Source organism: Equus przewalskii, chromosome 13, assembly GCF_037783145.1.
Source record: "Equus przewalskii isolate Varuska chromosome 13, EquPr2, whole genome shotgun sequence".
Classification (NCBI taxonomy): Eukaryota; Metazoa; Chordata; class Mammalia; order Perissodactyla; family Equidae; genus Equus; species Equus przewalskii.
Window position 1 is genome coordinate 33,985,294 of NC_091843.1, and position 19,434 is coordinate 34,004,727.

Genomic DNA, 19,434 nt, shown 5'->3' on the forward strand with positions numbered 1-19,434 from the left:
GAATCCGAGCAGAGGGGAGAAGAGGCGGAGGAAAGGGAAATCTTCCCACAGAGACACCTGTGAAGGGCTGGCCCCCGGGCCTGCGCGGGAGGCGTGGGGATCTTCCCGGACGGAACGGGTCGGGGCTCTGCTTGCTGCCTTCCAGCAACAGAATGAACTAAAAGACCTCTGAAAACCCCTTCCAGCCCCCAAATTCTAGGTTCTTTCTGGAGACTGGTCACATGTACCTGTGCTTCAGGTGGCTGTAATTTATTGTCCCAACCAAGACACTTTTAAAAATGAAAGGGGTCAAACTGGCATAAAATTGGGCCTGCCCCAGGCAAAGCTGGGTGTCTGGTCTTTCTACCTACGGGATTGAGGACGGGGAAGCCTTCCCCAAAGTTCAAGTTTGCATAGCTCCAAACCTGCAAGCCCGTTCAAACTTTTCCAAAAGGAATGGCCACTTCTCAAAGAGATTTTGGCAAACCGCTTCTCTGAGAAGCATAATAAGATACGTAATAAATCATAATGTAATCTGTCCTCTGCCTAACGTCCTCCGGTTTCTCCTGTAGATGCTCTGCAGGAGAGAGGTCCATGTTAGGGGCATCTTGTAAGTGAGCAGACGCTCCCAGGGGAAAAGACACGCTGACACTAAGTGGCCTGTTCTACTGAGTGGCTCCCGGCAGCACCAATCCTTCCGAGGGGGCGAGGCAGGGGAGCGGGCAAGGCCCTTGACCAACTTTCCCAGGTGGGAAAGAGGAGGGAACCCAGCCACTGGCCACTTGTCACCAAGTAGAGCCCCTGTATGTAGCATCATTTGGGGTGTCCCCATCTGCCCCAGGGAAGTGGGAGCTGGAGTAAGGGGAGAGTGCTTCTCGACCCTCCCCCAGACTGGAACGTGGGCCCAGGCTCCTGGCTCCCCTTCCGTTCTTCCCTCTGGCCTCTGCCCAGGGTTTGGTTTCAGGGCAGTGGGGACTCAGGGACAGCCCACCAGCACTCAGGCCCAAGCAGACACGGGGCTCCCCTATTAGCTAGGTGAGAGAATATCTGGGATGGGGTCTCAGGAAACTTCCATTGCTTTCCTGCAGCCCCTCTGTAACCTTGGGACATCAGGGACAAGAGGCCATTGGTGATCAAGAATCCTTGACTTCTCAGGATAGTTATTTCAGACGTACGTGTGTGTGTGTGTGTGTGTGTGTGTGTGTGTGTGTGTGTGTGTGTATGCGTGTGAAATCGGAGATCAAAGGATCAGCTGTGTCAGGGAGTCCCCATAGGGGATCCCATTTTCACAAATTTCTGTTAGTTTTGCCATGCCTGTGTACCACCTGAACATTTTTATTCTATAGAGTCCACCAAATCAGGTCCATTTTTTTTTTTTTAAAGAATTTATTTTTTCCTTTTTCTCCCCAAAGCCCCCCGGTACATAGTTGTATATTCTTCGTTGTGGGTCCTTCTAGTTGTGGCCAGGTCCATTTTTAAACTTCAATAAATAGCCTTATACCCAAAATAAACATCTGTGAAATAATGGGTTTTATAAATATGTTATTACATAAATAAGATATGAGCATTTAGTGTGTGTGTATTTTAATATGTGACTATTAAACTTTAAAAAATCCTTAGCCATGGACCTCCTAAAATATCTCACAGTTTGGGAAACACAAGTAGAGGGGTCAGTGGTCTGAGCCCGGGCACCAGAGGGGAAGCGCAGAGCAGAAGGAGGGTGGGGGGTTTATTCTCCCGGCTCCCTCCCTGTGGAGGCATCTCGGGCTGACCGGGTCCAACGTGGAAAGCCATGGCGCCTGTCAGGGAGCCCGACCCGCACACCAACCCTTATCAGGGCCTGGAACCAGAGTGGTCAGGCAGGCTGGTGCTCCCCTAGAGGGCTGCTCGATCCGTGTGGGTTCCCCAAACCCTGCCCACACCACTGTAAACTGTCCCTTTACTAAACTCTCTGCAAACGACCCCCCTGAGTGTGCTATCTATTTCCTGTCCGGATCTGACTCACATACGTCAATATCTCATACAAAACATTAAACTATTATCAAGTCCCCAAGAAATGATGGACAAAGCTTAGGAACAGACAATTTAAATAGAAGAAATACAAAGTAGTAAACAGATGGTGGGGAACTATTCAATGTACCTAGTAATCAAAGCGATGTACCTTAAAAACTCTAAGGGACCACGGTACACCTTTTAAATCAGCAGGGGTAAAACACGAGCCAAGAGACCATCCACTGGTGCAAGGCTGGGAAACACCCGGCACCCATTGCTGGTAGCAACGCGTGAGGTGCGGTCCTTCTGAAGAGCAATCCAGCAAAATGTGTCAAGCGCCAGAAGATGTTCAGATCTTTGAACGAGGCAACTAACTCCTGGGAATTTTCCTAAGGAAATAATTCACAAGAGCATAAAGAAAAATGCACAGAGAATCTCACTTCAGCTTTTTTTAGATAACAAAAATTAGAAACCGTGCAGATGAGACCCCAAAGAGTAGATTGGTTAAGTAAATTATGCTCTATCCCCTCAAGGCAATATTATCCAGTCTTTAAAATTGTAAATACAAAGACTTCATAAAAAATGTTTATAACATATATAAAACCAAACAAGAAAAATACCAAAGGCCATGGGCAAAGATTGGAAGGATGTATTTAAAAATGAAAGCATGTGTTAGATTAAGATGGTGAGATTACGGGCATATTTTTTTCTCCAAAGATTTTCTTTACTGCCACAATAATATTTAATATATCACTAGTACAATATTATTTTGACAATTACATGTAAAAGGGAAAAATTAAAATTTCCAAAGTAACAAATACCTTGTGGATAATAACTGTACTAGTCTCCACCTTTGCTAAATTCCTGGGTCTTTTAACATCTGGTAACAGAACCCCATGGTGCGGTAAATGGAGCCAGGCTTTGAGACAGACAGAGCTGAGCTCCTGGATTTAAGAGCTGTGTGACCTTGGGTAAGTTATGTAACCTCTCTGAGCTTCAGTGTCCTCATCTGAAATATAGGATGATAATGTCTACCTATCTTCCAGGACTTTTAAAGATAAATGTCTGCTATACCATAAGTGTTCATTAAATAATCACTATCAGGTGAGACAAGCTACTGGAACTCATTTCTACAAATCTCTTTGGGCTGACATTGTTCTCTACTCCACTCCCTATGTGTATATGTCTTTCCTTCAAACCAGACAGTGAGCTCCTTAAGGGACACCTCCTCTGAAGTTGGCCTGAGGACGAAGCCTACAGACAAGGCTCCATAATATGAAGAAGGGCAAAAATAAATAAAGACTAGAAACATTTGGTCATTCAGAAAAAGGCTAGTGAAATCTGTGACCTCCCACAAGCAGAGAGCCAGGACGAAGAACCCCTGAGAGAAAAGGGCACTATCCCCTCCTAAGGTCTGCCCAGCTCATTCCCAAAATGGAACAAACACAGGATCTGGATCCAACCTTATTGTTCTCTCCACCCTTCTCCTTACCCCATCCCACTCAGTGAACCAGCGTGGAATGAAAAAGCTTCCAAGTAGAGGGTTTCCCTGGGAGGAGGAGCGACTGGCCCCACACGTGGCCCTTCCAGCCCAGTTCTGAAGACTTGAGGGACCCCTGGAGAAAGTGGAGAAAACCCTAACCTCTCGGTCACATTCATTCTTCAGCGCTCTAAACACCAAACTCATTGCCCCAACTCCTTGCTCTGAAAATTAGTAATTAGAAGGAAAGACTTGAGTATCCCATCTTTCCAGGAAGAACAGTATTTCAGGGTAATCAGATAGTTCCAGGCAAGGAGAGAGCTCTCCTTTACAGATAAATTCCAGATAATAAATGTAGCAGGAACAAAAATTAGAAAATCGCCTTTTCACAACTCCAGTGAAATGACTGATTCAGGGAGGGATCATCAATGAATGGCAAAGCCATTGGGTAAACTTGGTTTTGGGGAACTGGATATTCAACATGGGGACCAAAGCATCACCCCACAAATTGTCTGCTGGTAGCAGTGTGGAACATGGAAGTGTAACTTGACACTGGAGGGATCAGGCAGGAAGGCTCTCAGCTCCAGATCAACCTCTGCCCAGGCACCCCAGACAAGATGTACCCCTGGTACGAGGCAGTAGGAAGTTGGCAGTGTGCCACACCTGAGTCTAATCAGGCTCTAGGTCTAACTCCAGTTTATGGGAAATGTGGCCGATGGGGAAGCAGTTAAACCTCACCACGAGTCAACAATCAGACCAACCCGGAAGGTGGGGTTCTACAGGCGACCTGCCTGGTTGCTCCAACAAGCCAATGTCATAAGGGTGGGGAGAGGAGGGGAGGGAAGTCCTAGAATAAAAGTGTCTTAAAAGCCATAACACTCAGATGCAGTACGTGGTCCCGATTTGAATAAACCAGCTGTAAGAGATATTTTTAGGACACCCAGGGAAATTTGAATATAGATTTGGTATTAGATGATAGTAAGGAATTAATGCTAATTTTATAAGTTATGACCCACAGTATTGAAGTTATTTAGGAATATATTCTTACTTCTTAGAGATGCATATGGAAATACTTAGAGAAATGTCATGATGTTTGTAATATACTTTAAAATATATCAGTGAACAAAAGATACGGCAAATATGACCAAATATTAATGATTGTTTAATTTAGGTGGTGAACTTATATAAGCTAGCCAGAATAGTCGAATTCATAAAGACAGAAAGCAGAGAGGTGGTTCCAAGGGGCTGGGGGAGGGGCTGGGGAGTCAGCGTTTGATGGGGACAGAGTTCCAGTGTAGGATGGTGAAAAAGGTCTGGAGATAGGGGGTGGCGATGGCGACGCAACATTGTGAGTGTACTTAATGCCACTGAACTGTACACTTAAAAGTGGTGAAAGCGGTAAATTTTATGTTTTATTTGCTTTACTACAATGAAAAACATTTAGGCGGTGGATGTTCGTTACACTGATACTATTCTTTCTACTTTTCTGTCTGTTTGCATCTTCTCCTAGAGAGTCATTTTTTAAGACTGAACACCCCTCTGGTCTACACGTCACCTGGTCCTTTCTTTCCTCCTAGTTATACCCCACGTCTTTCAAACAGCCAACAGCAGGTCAAAGCATTTTTTTTAAATCCTCCCTTTTTACCTAAAAGTAAACCTCAAAAACTAATCTCTTTCTGGACCTCCAGAGTCTAGCTTAGAGCAGAACAGAGAAGGTCGGTTCTAGAAAGAGCCAGCGCCTGATGGAACAAGATAAAGGGACTCAGAGCTGGAGTCCTGAGCAGCCACGCCCTGTTCTGAGTGCTCGCCACAGCTGGGCACAGCTCTAAGGCAGCTCTTCAGACACTGTGAGGTCAGCATCGTCATCTACTCTTACAGCTAGGGAAACAGCCTCAGAGAGGTGAAGTAACTTGCCCAAAGCAGCTCAGCTGATGGACAAGAGACTTTAAGCAGGCCTCTCAGGAAGCAGAGCCTGAGTTAACCAGCCCCAGAAGCTTTTCTGCCTCCTTTCCTAAAAAGACTGTGGGGCTATAATCGCCAAACATATCAGCCCACCCCCCAAGATGGCCTGGGTTCCCCAGGGTTCAAGGCTAGTTGGTCAATTTAATTAATTACTTACTTACTTAATTAATTATTGTTATTGTGATAACATTGGGTAGCATTATATAAATTTCGGGTGTACATCATATTTTGATTTCTGTGTAGATTACATCATGTTCACCACCCAGTGACTAATCACAATCCATCACCACACACATGAGCCTAATCACCCCTTTCACCTTCCTCCCTCTCCCCTTCCCCTCTGGTAACCACCAATCCAATCTCTGTCTCTGTGAGATTGTTCTTTGTTGTTTTTATCTTCTTTTTATGAGTGAGATCATATGGTATTTGACTTTCTCCCTCTGACTTATTTCACTTAGCATAATATCCTCAGGGTCCATCCATGTTGTCACAAATGGCTGGATTTCATCGTTTCTTATGGCTGAGTAGTATTCCATTGTGTATATATACCACATCTTCTATATCCATTTGTCCCCTGATGGGCACCTAGGTTACTTCCAAGTCTTGGCTATTGTGCATAATGCTGCGCTGAACATAGGGGTGCATGTATCTTTATGCATTTGTGTTTTCAAGTTCTTTGGATAAATACCCAGCAGTGGAATAGCTGGATCATATGGTAGATCTATTCTCAATTTTTTGAGGAATCTCCACACTGTTTTCCATAGTGTTTGCACTCCCGCCAGCAGTGCATGATGGTTCCCTTCTCTCCACATACTCTCCAACACTTATTGTTTCCTGTCTTGTTAATTATACCATTCTGACGGGAGTGAGGTGGTATCTCATTGTAGTTTTCATGGTTGGTCAATTTAAAAGCACTGACCACTACTTATCATAAAGAGGCAGAAAGCTGGTCTCTGCCCTAAAGGCACTTACAATCCATTTGTGAAGACAACGCTAAGAAAAGTGAGAAAACTAGGAGGAACATACTAGACAGTGCTGGTGTAAGTGCTGGTGTGGGGTCGTATCTTTTGCCCTCAGTTCCTCCTGCTCCGGTGCCCATCGTGCTGCGCTGTGATGACGTATTCAGAGAGGGCTCTCTGCCTCTGCAGTGTAGTGACCACGGCTCCTTCAGGGTCCTGTCTTATTCATACACTTCACATGGACAATGCTGCCCGGCACAGAGGGGGTGTGGGTGATACTGAATGCCCGTGGAGAAAGAGTGACTAGGCGCGCAGAGCAGATCACCCCAATTCCCCACCTTCTCTGCTCGGGTTAGGTCCTGGGAACCAATCAGACCACTGTCCTCTCCTCTCTGCCACACCCCAGTCATTCCAGAATCCCTCCAGGTGGCCTGGGTTCCCTTGGCCTCCTCCCCAGCGGGGGGAGGGTGTGCTGTCCCTTCTGACAGAGCCTCGCACGCAGATGCTAAGGGCTCTGCTGGAATCTGCCCCGGCCAAAGGCCACCTCAAGTCCAGAGCCCTGCCTGGCTGTTCTGTCCTTAGGCAGGTGGGTTCCTTGTCGGTGCTAATCCCTGTTTTCCCCAACCCTGGCTTCTAGGTCATCCCGTTTTCTCCATGAGTGATGGGGGCTCACGAGGCAGATGGGATCCGCTGCCTCCAATCCGTCCTGAGGCCGGGGAGGCCCCCAGCTCAGGATAAAGCCTCTGTGTGCACAGTGGGGCTGCTAAGACTATTTCCTGGGTCAGGACTGCTCCCTCCGCAAGTCCTCTGGGCTCTGGCAGAACAAGAGCACGATACACAGCTGGGCCACAGTTTCTTGGTGCTCAGGCCCCAAGGACGTGGGGTTCCCCAAGTGTCCCTAGTAGGCAGACCTGGTGCAACTGTCCTTTTGACTGAGGGGGTAACCGGGCAAACTGGCATCTTAGCGGCAGCAGCCGCTCCCAAGGAAGCATCTCTTCCCCAGCATCCGTACCTCTGTGAGCTGGGATTCCACCTTCAACATGGGCAGGCTGCTCTGTGCCGCACTGTCCTCCTCCCTCCCCGGGATGGTGCTGAAAATGCATGATTTCCAGGCTACCACGTGGCTGTAATGACTCCAAAGTTTTCTTCACCGCGTGTATTGACACAGTTTTTAGATCCTACGCCATGCACATGCTGCCAAGTACATTCTTGCCTTCCAAAGCCTTTTTTCATTTTGGTCAATCAGGTCAAAATTATTAGCATCACAGGCAAAATTTGAAGGCTGAAAAAAAAATTTGGAAAAGCACAAAACTGGAATTCTGTCTTTGTTTTTAAAGCTATCCTCCAGCTTTTTGGAATGCATACTCTAATTTTAGATTGAACAATTCTGAGGTTACACACTTAGAGTCACTGGAGATATTCAAACTAAGAAATTCAGCTCAATTAGTAAACATTTGAAACTTGATCCTAGCCAAGATACAAACTCTCAATGTAGCTCCATTAGTCCTACTTCCTTCCTGTTATGACAAATTCACACAAAACTGTTCTGACGAGGATGCTTCCAGGACCCGCCCTCTCCCCCTGACCCGACTCCAGCTGTGTGCAAAGCTAGTTGTCTAAATACCACTGAACAATGGCATTTTTCGCAATGAACTTATTTTGTCCTGTTAACTAAGTTATATATATAAACCTGCTTGGCTAGAAAGCTTTTGTTAATGCTTCATAACGAGGCAGTGTGGCACAACAGTTTGGGGCAGGTTCTGGAGTCAGACCCGGGCTGGAATCCCAGCTCCACCTTGCCCAGCCGTACGGCCTTGGGCAAGCAACTCAACATTTCTGCGCACGCGGTTCCTCTCCTGGAAAAAGAGATGGTAACAGGCACCAGCCTGACCCACAGTAGGGGCTCTGCACATGCTCACTCCCTGTTTTGTTCTGTTCGTCCTGACTGCAATTTTCCCTAATTGCAATCTCCTGCTGCAAATGGCACACTGGGGGAACAAATAGGTGAGTGGTCTGCGCAACCTTGGGAGCCAAGTTCACCAGTGACCCACCTACATTTTAGCGTCACGATCCTCAGTCTACATGAACCCCCTACCAGGGCCCAGAGGACCACAGATACCCAGGAAGGGGTGAAGACTTCCTGTGCTCTCATGCAGGTCTGCATTTCACTGCCTCATCCCCCTCAACAAGCCACGTCATCCTGGATGAACCTCCTTGGCTTCCGCAGCCAATATCTCCTCAGCACCAGGGAGGGAACCTCCCTAATTTGCCCTTACCCTGGACGTTGCTCTCTGTGTTGTCCTCAAGGCGCCTCGGGCACAGGCCCACCCAGCGAGGGTCCAACTGTCTCTGAGAAATCCAAAGTCTCCTCCCCTCCAAGGTGGAGGTGGGAGCTGCTGAGCTCACCTGGGCAGGCTCAAACCAGCTGACACCCGCCCTCTCCGCCAAAACCCCAATCGTCAGAATGTTTTCACAACAAGGCTTAACGGGGAGCAGGAGGGATGGAAACTGGGACACAACCTAAACACTCAATAACAGGAGATTATTAAAGTAAATTATGGTATGGTCAGCTGATGGAGTACCACGGAGCCACTGAAAATGACGTGACGCAAGACTGGGAAGAAAAGACGCTTGAGACAGATTGAAACAAAAAGCGGGCTAAAATACTTTGCATTACACTGTAATGCAGTTTGAAAGTTTTAAAAATACCTTTCCCATTCATATGTGTTTATATATTTTACACCTACATACATATGCATGTACCAGAAACAGACTAGAAGAAGATGCACCAAAATTTTCGCAGGGGCAATCACCACTCGGTACAATTAGGGGTAATTATCATATTCTCCGTTCTGCTTATCAATGGTATTTTCAATAACAGCTATGAATTACTTTTGGAAAGAAGAGGCAATTAACTTTAAAAGAATGTTAAGAAAGGCCTCTCCTCTGGTCTCTCTCTGGCTGAGTCACATCTTACAGAGAGAAGAGAGGAAGGCACGGCGGCTCCCCAGACTCATCTACGTTCCTCTCAGTGGTGGAAAATGAGTTTCCTGACAGCAGAGTGGGCCCATCACAGGCCAGGATGGTCCTGGCAGGAGTCACTTTCTAACACGTCCCGACATGTGTTTCCAGTAACGCTGTTTGTGGCTGCTTTCTTCTCTTATCGCTCCTCCCGTGACCTTTCTGTTACAGACTCACTGGCTGGAGCCAGGTGGATTTGTTTGATTTTTGTTGATGGTTATTAGGAAGAGGAAGTGCCAGAAGGGATTACCTCAAGTTTAAACCTATTTCCAGCAGAGTCCTGGGGCCTTTAATTACACATCTCGGGTCTGTTTGGTAAAGAAGTGGTCAAAGATGTGCTTTTTATCTCCCTCGGAATCTCCTGCGACTGGCAGCCTTCCCTGTGTGCCTGGTGTTCCTGTCAGCTCAAGCCACAGTCCCCAGGTGGGAGGCGGGGTGGCGGTGGAGGACAGGATAGGACGCTGAAAGCTGGCAAGAGACATTTTTAACAGTGCCATACCTGAGAGTCCTTGGTCAGGCCGTGCCCTTTTGGAGTACTGACAGTAGAGGAAGGCTAGGAACTGCGTCCCCAGAGAGCTGGGATTCTGTTTTCAGGACTAGAACTACATCGGTTCCCAGAGGAGTCTTCAGGGTCAGCTACTGCTGAACCACAAGGATGAGGACAGTCAGAATGCTGACCGCCCAGCCCAATCTGAGAGCAGACTTTTCTTTCTTTCTTTTTGGCAAGTTTTTCTTTCACATCTTGGTTCTGAAATAGAAACAGCCTGAAGCACCGGTGGGCAGGCAATCAGCGTGTCTAAATGATCAAGAAACCAAACCAGCTGTGGGGCAGACAAATGCCACTCTTCTGCTACAGGTGAGCCTCGTCAGAGAGAGCCAAGGACCAGTGAACTGATCCTCAAAAAAGAACCTCTCCCACTCTCTGATTTCTCCAGGCCAGTGAACGCAGACAGACTCTAGGAATCCACCCCCAGGGCACGAGCACACTGCCATCCTTGTCTTATTTGCCTGTGAGAGGGATTGCCAGATTACAAAGTTGCTAAACGTCCAAGACTGGGAAGTTAAACACGTAAAATGCAACTTTATTAGGGGGAAAAGCAAGGATGGTCAGTTACTGAGGGTCTTAGCATATCTCTGGTCTATCAGCGAAGTCAGGAAAATTAGGAATTATTCTTTAGCTGCTTGTATTAAAGACACAGCAAATGTAGGTCAAATGAATACACAATTTCAGACAATAGGACTCCAAATTTCCCTTTAATTTATGCCCCAGAGGGGATGGAATTTAGGGATGAACATTTGGTTACAATGGAAATGGGAAGAAATAGAGTTTAGTTGGAAGCCTCATTCATCATAGGCTGGGACCTCTTACCACCCAAATTCTGCCCCTGGTGAGGCTATTTATTCCGGAACCCCCAATATCCCAGCAATTCCGTCCCACAGGAGCACACAGCCATTGAGTACAGATTCTTGCCCCAGTTCCTGGAATTCTTCAACCCCCTCAAGGCAAGCTAAATAACATTCTTTTTCTTGGCACTGCTGCCTTATTAGAGCAGTGAAAACGGGACCTGAAAGATGCAGAGCATGGTCTCCACTGGAAGAGCTCCTCCCTGGAGTGAACCCAGGCCCCTCTCTGAGGCTCCTGCACCACTGGACACTGAGCGGTGGCTGGGGCCCGGGCCCTGCCCGGGGTCGGGTGTAAAGGCTATTTTGGTTTGCCCACAATTCTGCTGCAATCTAGACATGCAGCCTTTACGTCTTACCTCAGGATTGTTCAAAGTGTGGTACCAATACATTGACGGTACCTTAAATGATGTTAGGTAGGACATAACATCTTTCATTTTAATGGTTATGTATTTATTTTAGTGTGAATTCAAGAAAAATGAAATCAGCACATCAATGGTTATTTCATGGATATTGTTTAGAATGAGGTTAAGTAAGAACAAACTTAGTAACATTTAATAAAAGAATTTAATTAAATAGTGATTTAATAATATAGGTGCAACATAATAGGACAAAATTCATGAAGCTGATTTTTAGATGGCTGAAATCGGGGATAATTCTGTGCCAGCTGACAAATGAACCAAAGTATATGAAAAGCTCAGGCAAGTATATTGAAATGTGAGAGACAGCCTTCCACCATGCTGAGACCTATGGATCAGAAAACCCAGATTCAGATGCTAGGCTCTATCATTTACTTAGCTCTGTGACTTGGACAATGCACAACTCTTTAAGCTTCAGTTTCTCCATCTGTAAAACAGGAGTAAAAATTCCATTCTCCTAGGGGCAGGCCCAGTGGCGTAGTGGTTAAGTTTGTGCTCTGCTTCGGAGGCCTGGGGTTTGCAGGTTCAGATCCTAGGTGGGGACTTACACACCACTCATCAAGCCACGCTGTGGCAGCATCCCACATACAAAATAGAGGAAGATTGGCACAGATGTTAACTCAGGGCCAATCTTCCTCACCAAAAAACAAAAAACACCAAAAACCTATCTCCTAAGATTGTTCTGAGAATGAGATGAGGTAACACAGCACCTGACAAAGAGCAAGTGCTTAGAAAGTAGAAGTGATGATTATAAGTGGAAAGGACTCATTCTAAAGCAGGCTACCATCTATCTGTTCTGAAGATTTCCTCCCAAGAAGAGGTAGCTCAAACAGTACAGGAACATTGAGCCCTGTGCGTCATGGATCGGCTCCCAGAGAAATACCCTTGCAGACACATTTGCAAACGCCAACACTGCATACATACAGTTTTAAGGTGCTCACAGTTGACACCTCCTTTAAGCACTTCCTGAGCCGTCTACAGACCTGTTAAATTAAGATGGAGAGCCAGGGCACCAAGAGGTACCTCTGCTGCCAGGAGGCCTGGCGACATCCCACCTGCTGGATGCATCCCTAAACCAGGCTTTGATTCTCTCTGGGTGCCTCTTAACACACGGGCCACTACAGCTTTCTTCTCTACATGGGCAGAATGCAAATAGGGTCTCCAGGACACACGTACACCCCTATACTTGGTAACTGGCTTGTCCCCCTTGCTCTATCTTGGCGCAATAGAGCCTGGCCTTGCAATTTTTAACTCAGTGCTGGTGGAGCTGGGTAAACTCGAGGGACTGGCAAATGTACATGGAAACCGTGGGCCCCGATAAGCTGCTGATACGCTGCGCCTGCACTTCCGCCAGTTCTATTTAAACACTGATAGACCCTTGGGCAAACAAGAAACCTTTTGTGCTCTGAGCATCCACAACTGCCATCCGGAGTCCGTTCTGGACCCGGTCAAGGCTCAGAGGAGGTGGAGTGGGGGTGGGAGAGAGGCAAACTTTGCCTGCACTTTATCAGATAAATGCACACCGGCAAGACCACATGGATCTTCAGTCCTGGGGCTCTGAATCTTTCCCCCTCCCCCTGCCCCACCTCACAGCAAACTCTTCAATTGAGATGGAGAAAATGTTTTCTAGAAAATTCACTGCAGATTGTTCAAGCAGGACATATGGGCTAGTTCAAGCCATGACCCACCCACATCACACTAGTAAGAGATGAATGACTCAGCTCACAAAGAGGCAAGGAGGGGGAAGCTGGTGAGTTTACCCACAGGCACTAATGTAAACCAAAAGGGGAGTCAAGGTCAAGCCCAAAGAAAGTCCAAGAAAATCACACTGCCATGGTGCCAGAGGACAGGGGTTGTTTCTTACAACCACTTGAGTTTTGGCCTATTTAGTAAACAGCATTTGTAAAGTAAGAGTTTTGAATTTGTCCTTCTTTCTTCAATGTTAAGTGGATTACAGCCTCACTCTTCCAATTGTGGTTCTTCTGGACCAGCGGTGTGGACATCAGCTGGGAGCCTGGTACGAAGGTAGGATCTCGGGCCCGTCTAGAACTCCTAAACGAGAACCTGCATTTTAACAAGACCCCCAGGCAATTCACATGCATGTTAAGTTTGAGAAGCACTCGTTAGAGTATTTATAAAGCTCCTAGAAAGGTGTATTAATGGATAACAAAATATTATGGATTGTTTCAAGTTTGCAATAGATCTTAACCTAAATCCCGAGCATAAAAAAATAAAGCTCAACCTAAAGGAATGATACTAATAACAGTAGACCTGTTAATATAATAAATTTTGCTTTCAGTAATCAGTTCTCAAACCTAAATGAAGAAATATTTCTCACAAATAGCTCAGTCCATGACATCAGTTGGGCAGCTTCAAACACCCTTTTCTGACACGGAAACGGCATTATTCTTAGCAGTCCAAAGATGTCTTCCCATGAAGGTTCACAGCTGTACATGTTAGAGTTAGTGGCATTTTAAGAGGTTAAGAAAGTTTCCAGATTCAGCATCATTGACAAAGCAGATTTTAAAAAATTGGAATTGAATGTTTCCATAGGCTACATGGATTACCTTGAGAAAAAAGGGGGAGGAGGGGAAAAAAACTATCGACTGGTGGTCAAGAGGACTGGATTTGGATCCTCACTCCATCTGCAATGTGACCTTACTCAAGTTACTGGACTTCTCTGAGCCAGTTCCACAGTATAAAATGGAGGTAACAGCACTTTTGCTGTTATATTATTGTAGGATTAAAAGAGATTATGCCTGAAAAGCACTGTAAGAGCGTTTGGACACAATAAGTGCTAAATAAATGTAAGCTATTAATAAGAAATTAGAATTGAAATACTGCGTCAAGATGTTATTCTGCATAATTTGAGAGAGTAAAGACTCTTGGATCTTGTCCTGTCTCTGTCAAGCGCTAGCTCTAAGAGCCTGCGGAAATCACTTCACTGGAGCAGTAGCTAGAAAGACTTGTATCATCAGCAAGTCCTGCCTCATTGGCTTCGAGGTGGATAAAAACCCTATGGTACAAACTGGGGAGGCTGAGGCCAAGGTCAAGTTCCAGGACAAGTGTGGGTGGCACAGTGATGAGTGAGGGGTCCACTTCACGAGAACATGCAAGAGCAGGCGGCTGTGGAAGGGTGCGTGATGTTCTGTGCCTCCAGGCCCGAATCACCCCATTCCCACCTCCAACGAAGCAAAGCCGGCCATGTGGGAACCCTGGGCACAGAGAAAGTAGTAAGTGTTAAGGAGGGGGTCCGGAAGGGGCAGGAGAACGACAAGAGAGAACAGAAGCAGGGGCATCACGGGAGGGGCAGGGCCTGCATCGTTGTTAGGAGTTCACGCTCTGACAACACAAACCTAAAAATTAGTCTCAGCCTCACCACTTAAGAGCTATAAGGAGCAAGTCTGTTAACTTCTCTGAGCCTCCATTTTTTTAAGTATAAAATGAGGATAATAGTACTACCCACCTCAAAGGTTTGGGATGATGATTAAATGAGGTCACGTGTATAAAGAAGGAAGCAGGGTACTGAGTACGTGGTAAATGGTACCCATTACTATCCATCATAAGCATCTGCAACACAGCAATAAAATACATCCTTCCTGTAGGTTTAATGCCTGGGGTCAAGGAATTTCATGTGAATTTCAGATCAACCAAGGACTGAGTCTCTTTTGGACACCAAGATCATGGGAAGCCTTTGTTATTATCGTTGCAAAAGCCTAGTCATTCTCCTTAGCAACAAAACGGGAAAGAACAGGTATTAGAAGCTGGCTTAAAAAAACACTATCATTTAGGATTCATCAGAACTAGTTGAAATGCAGGAAAAGGCAAGATAATCTCCAGTGCAGTAAAAAGACTGTAAGAAATTTAATGTCTGATATAAGCAGGATGAGAGACCTCATCTCACCAGGCTGTACTAGGGGCTAGTACATACACCATGTAAAAACGATAAACTCATAAAACAGGGCTGAGAAAGAACAAGCAGTTGATTTTGGGGTGGAATGGGATTACAGGTGACTTTTAGATTACTTAGTTATTTTTTCCAAAATCAGGTATTTTTAAAACCCCTGTAAGATCAAGGGGAAAGCATGTACGATGGCCTACCAGCTTCAGGCACAGCGAGAGATGAGTTAGGGCAGTGATTTCCAAACTTTTTTTTTTAGCTGCACAACCTTTTTTGTAAACAAAATCTTATTGAGACCCCAATCTAGAAAGCAGAGAAAAATACTGCTTTCATTGAGTCAGTTCATTTCTATGTTCAATTTTAATCCTTGGGCCACTTAGGTCTGTCAATGAGAGCACAAATAACTACACAGGTTGAACACACATTTGAGTGAAGACATTTTATTGTATTTTTAATGGTTAAAGATATTTTTAGAAGATGAAATTCCAATTAAAAGCTTACAGAAGCCTAGTGTTTCTTGGAAGATAGTTCAGAAACATCAAGAGGATTACGAAAACTGGCGCTAGCCAACTGCCAGGTGCTTGTCCACACACAGCCAAAGCTGGCCGTGGACTCATGCAGAAGTCATTTATTTGTGTTCATGTAAAGTGAGGAAGAACATGGGCAGAGGACACCCCAATATCTTCTAATGACCAAACCAAACTAACAAACTAAGAGCGGCACGGAGAAGAGGCAAGCCTGTGGACACTGTGACAAAGGCCACATCTGTGAAAAGCTCCCCAGGTCCCAAATAAAAGGAGAAAACAGGTAGGTGGTACCTGGGCAGGCCTGGACTTGGGGGGAGGAGACCCAGACACAGGCTGGGAACATCCATTCAGGGTCGCTCACTGGAGGGCTTCGGGAAGGAAAATAAGGCAGGCGGTTTTCTTGTTGGGTGAGGCTAAGCGGATGGTAAAGGAAGGCAGAGAGTAACTGGGGTTGACACAGCGAGACGCAGAGAAAGGAAAGGGAAAGGCGGCCACGGAGAAAATGGCCTGCTCTACAGTCACAGAAAAGAGCCGTGTCAGAATGTAGGATAGGAAAAGGCAAAGAGAAGTCGCTGATAGGGGAGGTGCAGAGAGGCAGGCCAAGAGGGTACGTGAAGAGCAGAGAGAGGAGCCAAGAGCTTCAGGCAAGGGCAGAAAGGACAAGGCGGAGGGTGAGAGGTTCAACGGGCACTTTGAAGACCTACATACACACAAAGATAGAGCATGGCCAGTCTTGGAATAGAACACAAACGGCCCAAGGAAACAGGAGGCCGGAACTACAGCCTATAGACCTTGGGAAAGGAAATGAGAATCAGAGTTGACTGGATTTGTAGAGTGTCTTGGTGTGACCGAGTGTTGAAAAATCATTTGCCAGGGGGAGGGAGGCTCTGGCTGCTTGGTGGTAAAGAACGCATAATAAGCCCTTTTATAGTAATCTGTGAGGATCAAGTGAATGTGTATATAAATAAAAGGTCCTAGGCAAACACACCACAGTATGACCAGAAAAGCAAGAGGAAGTCCTATTCTCATCTGGGCTGCAGGAATTCAGGAGGAAGAGTGGTCTGACTTATTGGGGATGGTCTAATGACAGCCTTTAGGAAAGAAGGAATGAGGAAAGGCAGAATTTATGAAAGCTATGTGGTCCTGAGAAGGAAATGAATGCCCTTGGTTTGAATTACAGGTTTGGGCTTTTAATGTCCTGCCCTTGGATCCAGCACTGTTGCTGGTTGGCGAGCTGCAGAAAGCTGTCTTCTGTGTGCCAGGCTCTTTACTTCCATTCTCCTGTTTAGAACTCAAAGCAGCCCTGTGAGAAAATATTCTGGGACACAGATTAGGAAACCAAAGCTTGGACGGGCAAGTGAATGATCCAAATCCCACAGCTGCTAACACGGAACGAGGGTGCAAGCCCTGGCCTGGTGGCCTAATGCTCGCCTCTCCGCATGCAGCTGGTTCGCCAGGTCCCAGACGCACGGCGCCCTGACACACGCCCTCCGTCCTCTGGGCCCCTGAGGGCTGGCCCCACAGTGGCAGTAATCTCTCCTTCTTTGGAGGGTATTTTGTTTTATGAAGATCTTTAGTCCCTTCTGGTGAAGACTAAATTAGAGGAGATAATCATAACTTGAAAAGTGTAAAAAGCTTCTTCCACCACTACACAAATAAGGCAGAGAAAATTATGATGTGTTCACGTTTCTTGGACAGGAAAATACTTTTGTTTTATGTCCTGCCCAAGCCTCTCCCTAGACCAGAATCTCCCTGTGGTCAGGGGCTATCTTGTACAAATCTTGCATACACTGTATCTAGCACAACGTCATACACATCATTATCAGCTAACACAAATTAATATTTATCAGATGAAGGCCTAAAGCAACAATATTCAAGAAGCCAGAGCATTTCAGTTATGCAAAATAAGTTCTAGTGATCTACTGCACGGCAGAGCACCCATAGTTAATACTGCATAGTAACTTAAGAATTTGCTAAGAGGGTAAATCTTATGTTGTGTTCTCATCACCAAAAAAGTGGTAAGAATAATAAAAATCTAAAGGAGGTGGGAGGAACCTTTTGGAGGTGATGGATACATTTACAGCACAGATTGTGGTGATGGTTTCACAGATGTGTACTTATCTCCAAACTCATCAAGTTGTATACATTAAATATGTACAGCTTTTTCTGTCAATCACATCTTTTTACAAATTTATTTTTAGGTAACCTTTTTTTGGTGAGGAAGATTGGCCCTGAGCTAACATCTGTTGGAATCTTCCTTTTTTTCCCTCCTCCCCAAAGCCCCAGTACCTTGTTGTAAGTCATTCTAGTTCTTCCACGTGGGATGCTGCCACACCATGGCTTGATGACCAGTGTGTAGGTCTGCGCCCAGGATCCAAACCAGCACACTCCAGGTGTCCGAAGCAGAGCACACAAACTTAACCACTCGGCCAAGGGGCCAGCCCCCAATCACATCTTAACAAAGTGCTTTAAAACAAATAAAAATTTTAAAAAGCCAGAGCACAAGTGTTTATCACATAGAGAAACTATATTTTTCAAAAGTAGAACTTCATCACTTCTAACACAGGTGATTTTCCAAATTTCATGTATAACACTTTCCAAGGAAATAAAATACTATAGAGGGAGGTGAAACCAAGGCCACGTGGAATCTGAAGACGCAGGGAGGTGTCTTGGCTTCTCCTCAGCTGTCTGAAGTCGCCACAGCAGTGCTGCGGAGCCCTCGCCTGGATAAACTGATGACCTCTGTTCGGCCCTATGTTCCTAAAAACTTTATGGGAAGGTCACCAATAAACTAAGCGTGTAAATGCTCCACCATCTAGTTAAAAAACAGTAAACTGCTACTGGAGCTGACTTACATATTTTCTGCAAAACACATTTATTTACCTTTCCTTCTAATAAAATACACCCAGCAATAAATTAAAGGCAGTAAAAGTATCCATGGCTTGCTATTAAAACTTGATATGTTTTAACGACAATTTTTAGTGTACTGTTTTTGGATGGATCAGGTATGATTTGAAAATAAGCACCCAGTGAGGACACGATTGAGATTGGCAGTAAGGTACAAACAGTAATTTGTCCTCAGTACAGTGTCTGTACTCAGAGAATTAAATGCCTCCCCTGAAAGCTCAGATTGCACTTTAAAATGGTCGATAGACTTCTACCCATGAGTCACTTGTATAAAAATGCCACCATAAAACACATTAGTCTCCTTGGTTTTTTTTTTTAAGTTTAAACCACAGTCTAGTGAGTTTAGCTATCACACTCTTACATAAATGCTGCAGCAGAGGGGGAAAACGTCTCCGGAATTTCAGGGATTTTTTTCCTTTCTTTTTTGTTAAGGAAAACCTCTCCGGAGGGTATCCAACTACTTCTTGAAGACATAATCATATGTAAAGAAAAGTGACCCGGATAAAGGAGGAATTAAAAAAAATCCTTAGTCACTCTTTAAATTTATTCTTCAATTTAAGCCAATCCTCTTTTATGGGGGGCTCCTAGCAATTAGCTGGCAATCTTCTTCTGGAAGTGCAAAGGATTAAAGCAGGAGAAGGAACAAAGGCCCCAATTTGCTCCACTCTCCCGTCAGTCCTCCTTTCTTAACAAATCAGACTTCATTTCCTGTGGGCCTCCTTCCCCACCTAATCTTCTTTCTCCCACCCGTGGTCCCTTAGGGGAAGGGTCCGTGAAGGTAACGTTAGGGAATGCCACCTAGACAAAACCCCTCGGAGCACACAGAACTTCAAACGTGCCTTCAGAAACTAGAGAGTAGGTTTCATTTTCTCTTTTTGGAATTCTG

The 19,434-nt window shown here is 45.6% G+C and overlaps 1 long non-coding RNA gene across 1 annotated transcript; it reads right to left on the reverse strand.

Annotated features, from left to right (window-relative positions):
* Positions 1 to 4,841: 4,841 nt before the first annotated feature.
* Positions 4,842 to 8,770, reverse strand: LOC139075282 (uncharacterized). Its single transcript, XR_011525512.1, has 2 exons — positions 8,649 to 8,770; positions 4,842 to 7,654 (listed from the first exon to the last, which is right to left on the reverse strand). It is a non-coding gene; the product is annotated as an uncharacterized lncRNA (long non-coding RNA).
* Positions 8,771 to 19,434: the final 10,664 nt, after the last annotated feature.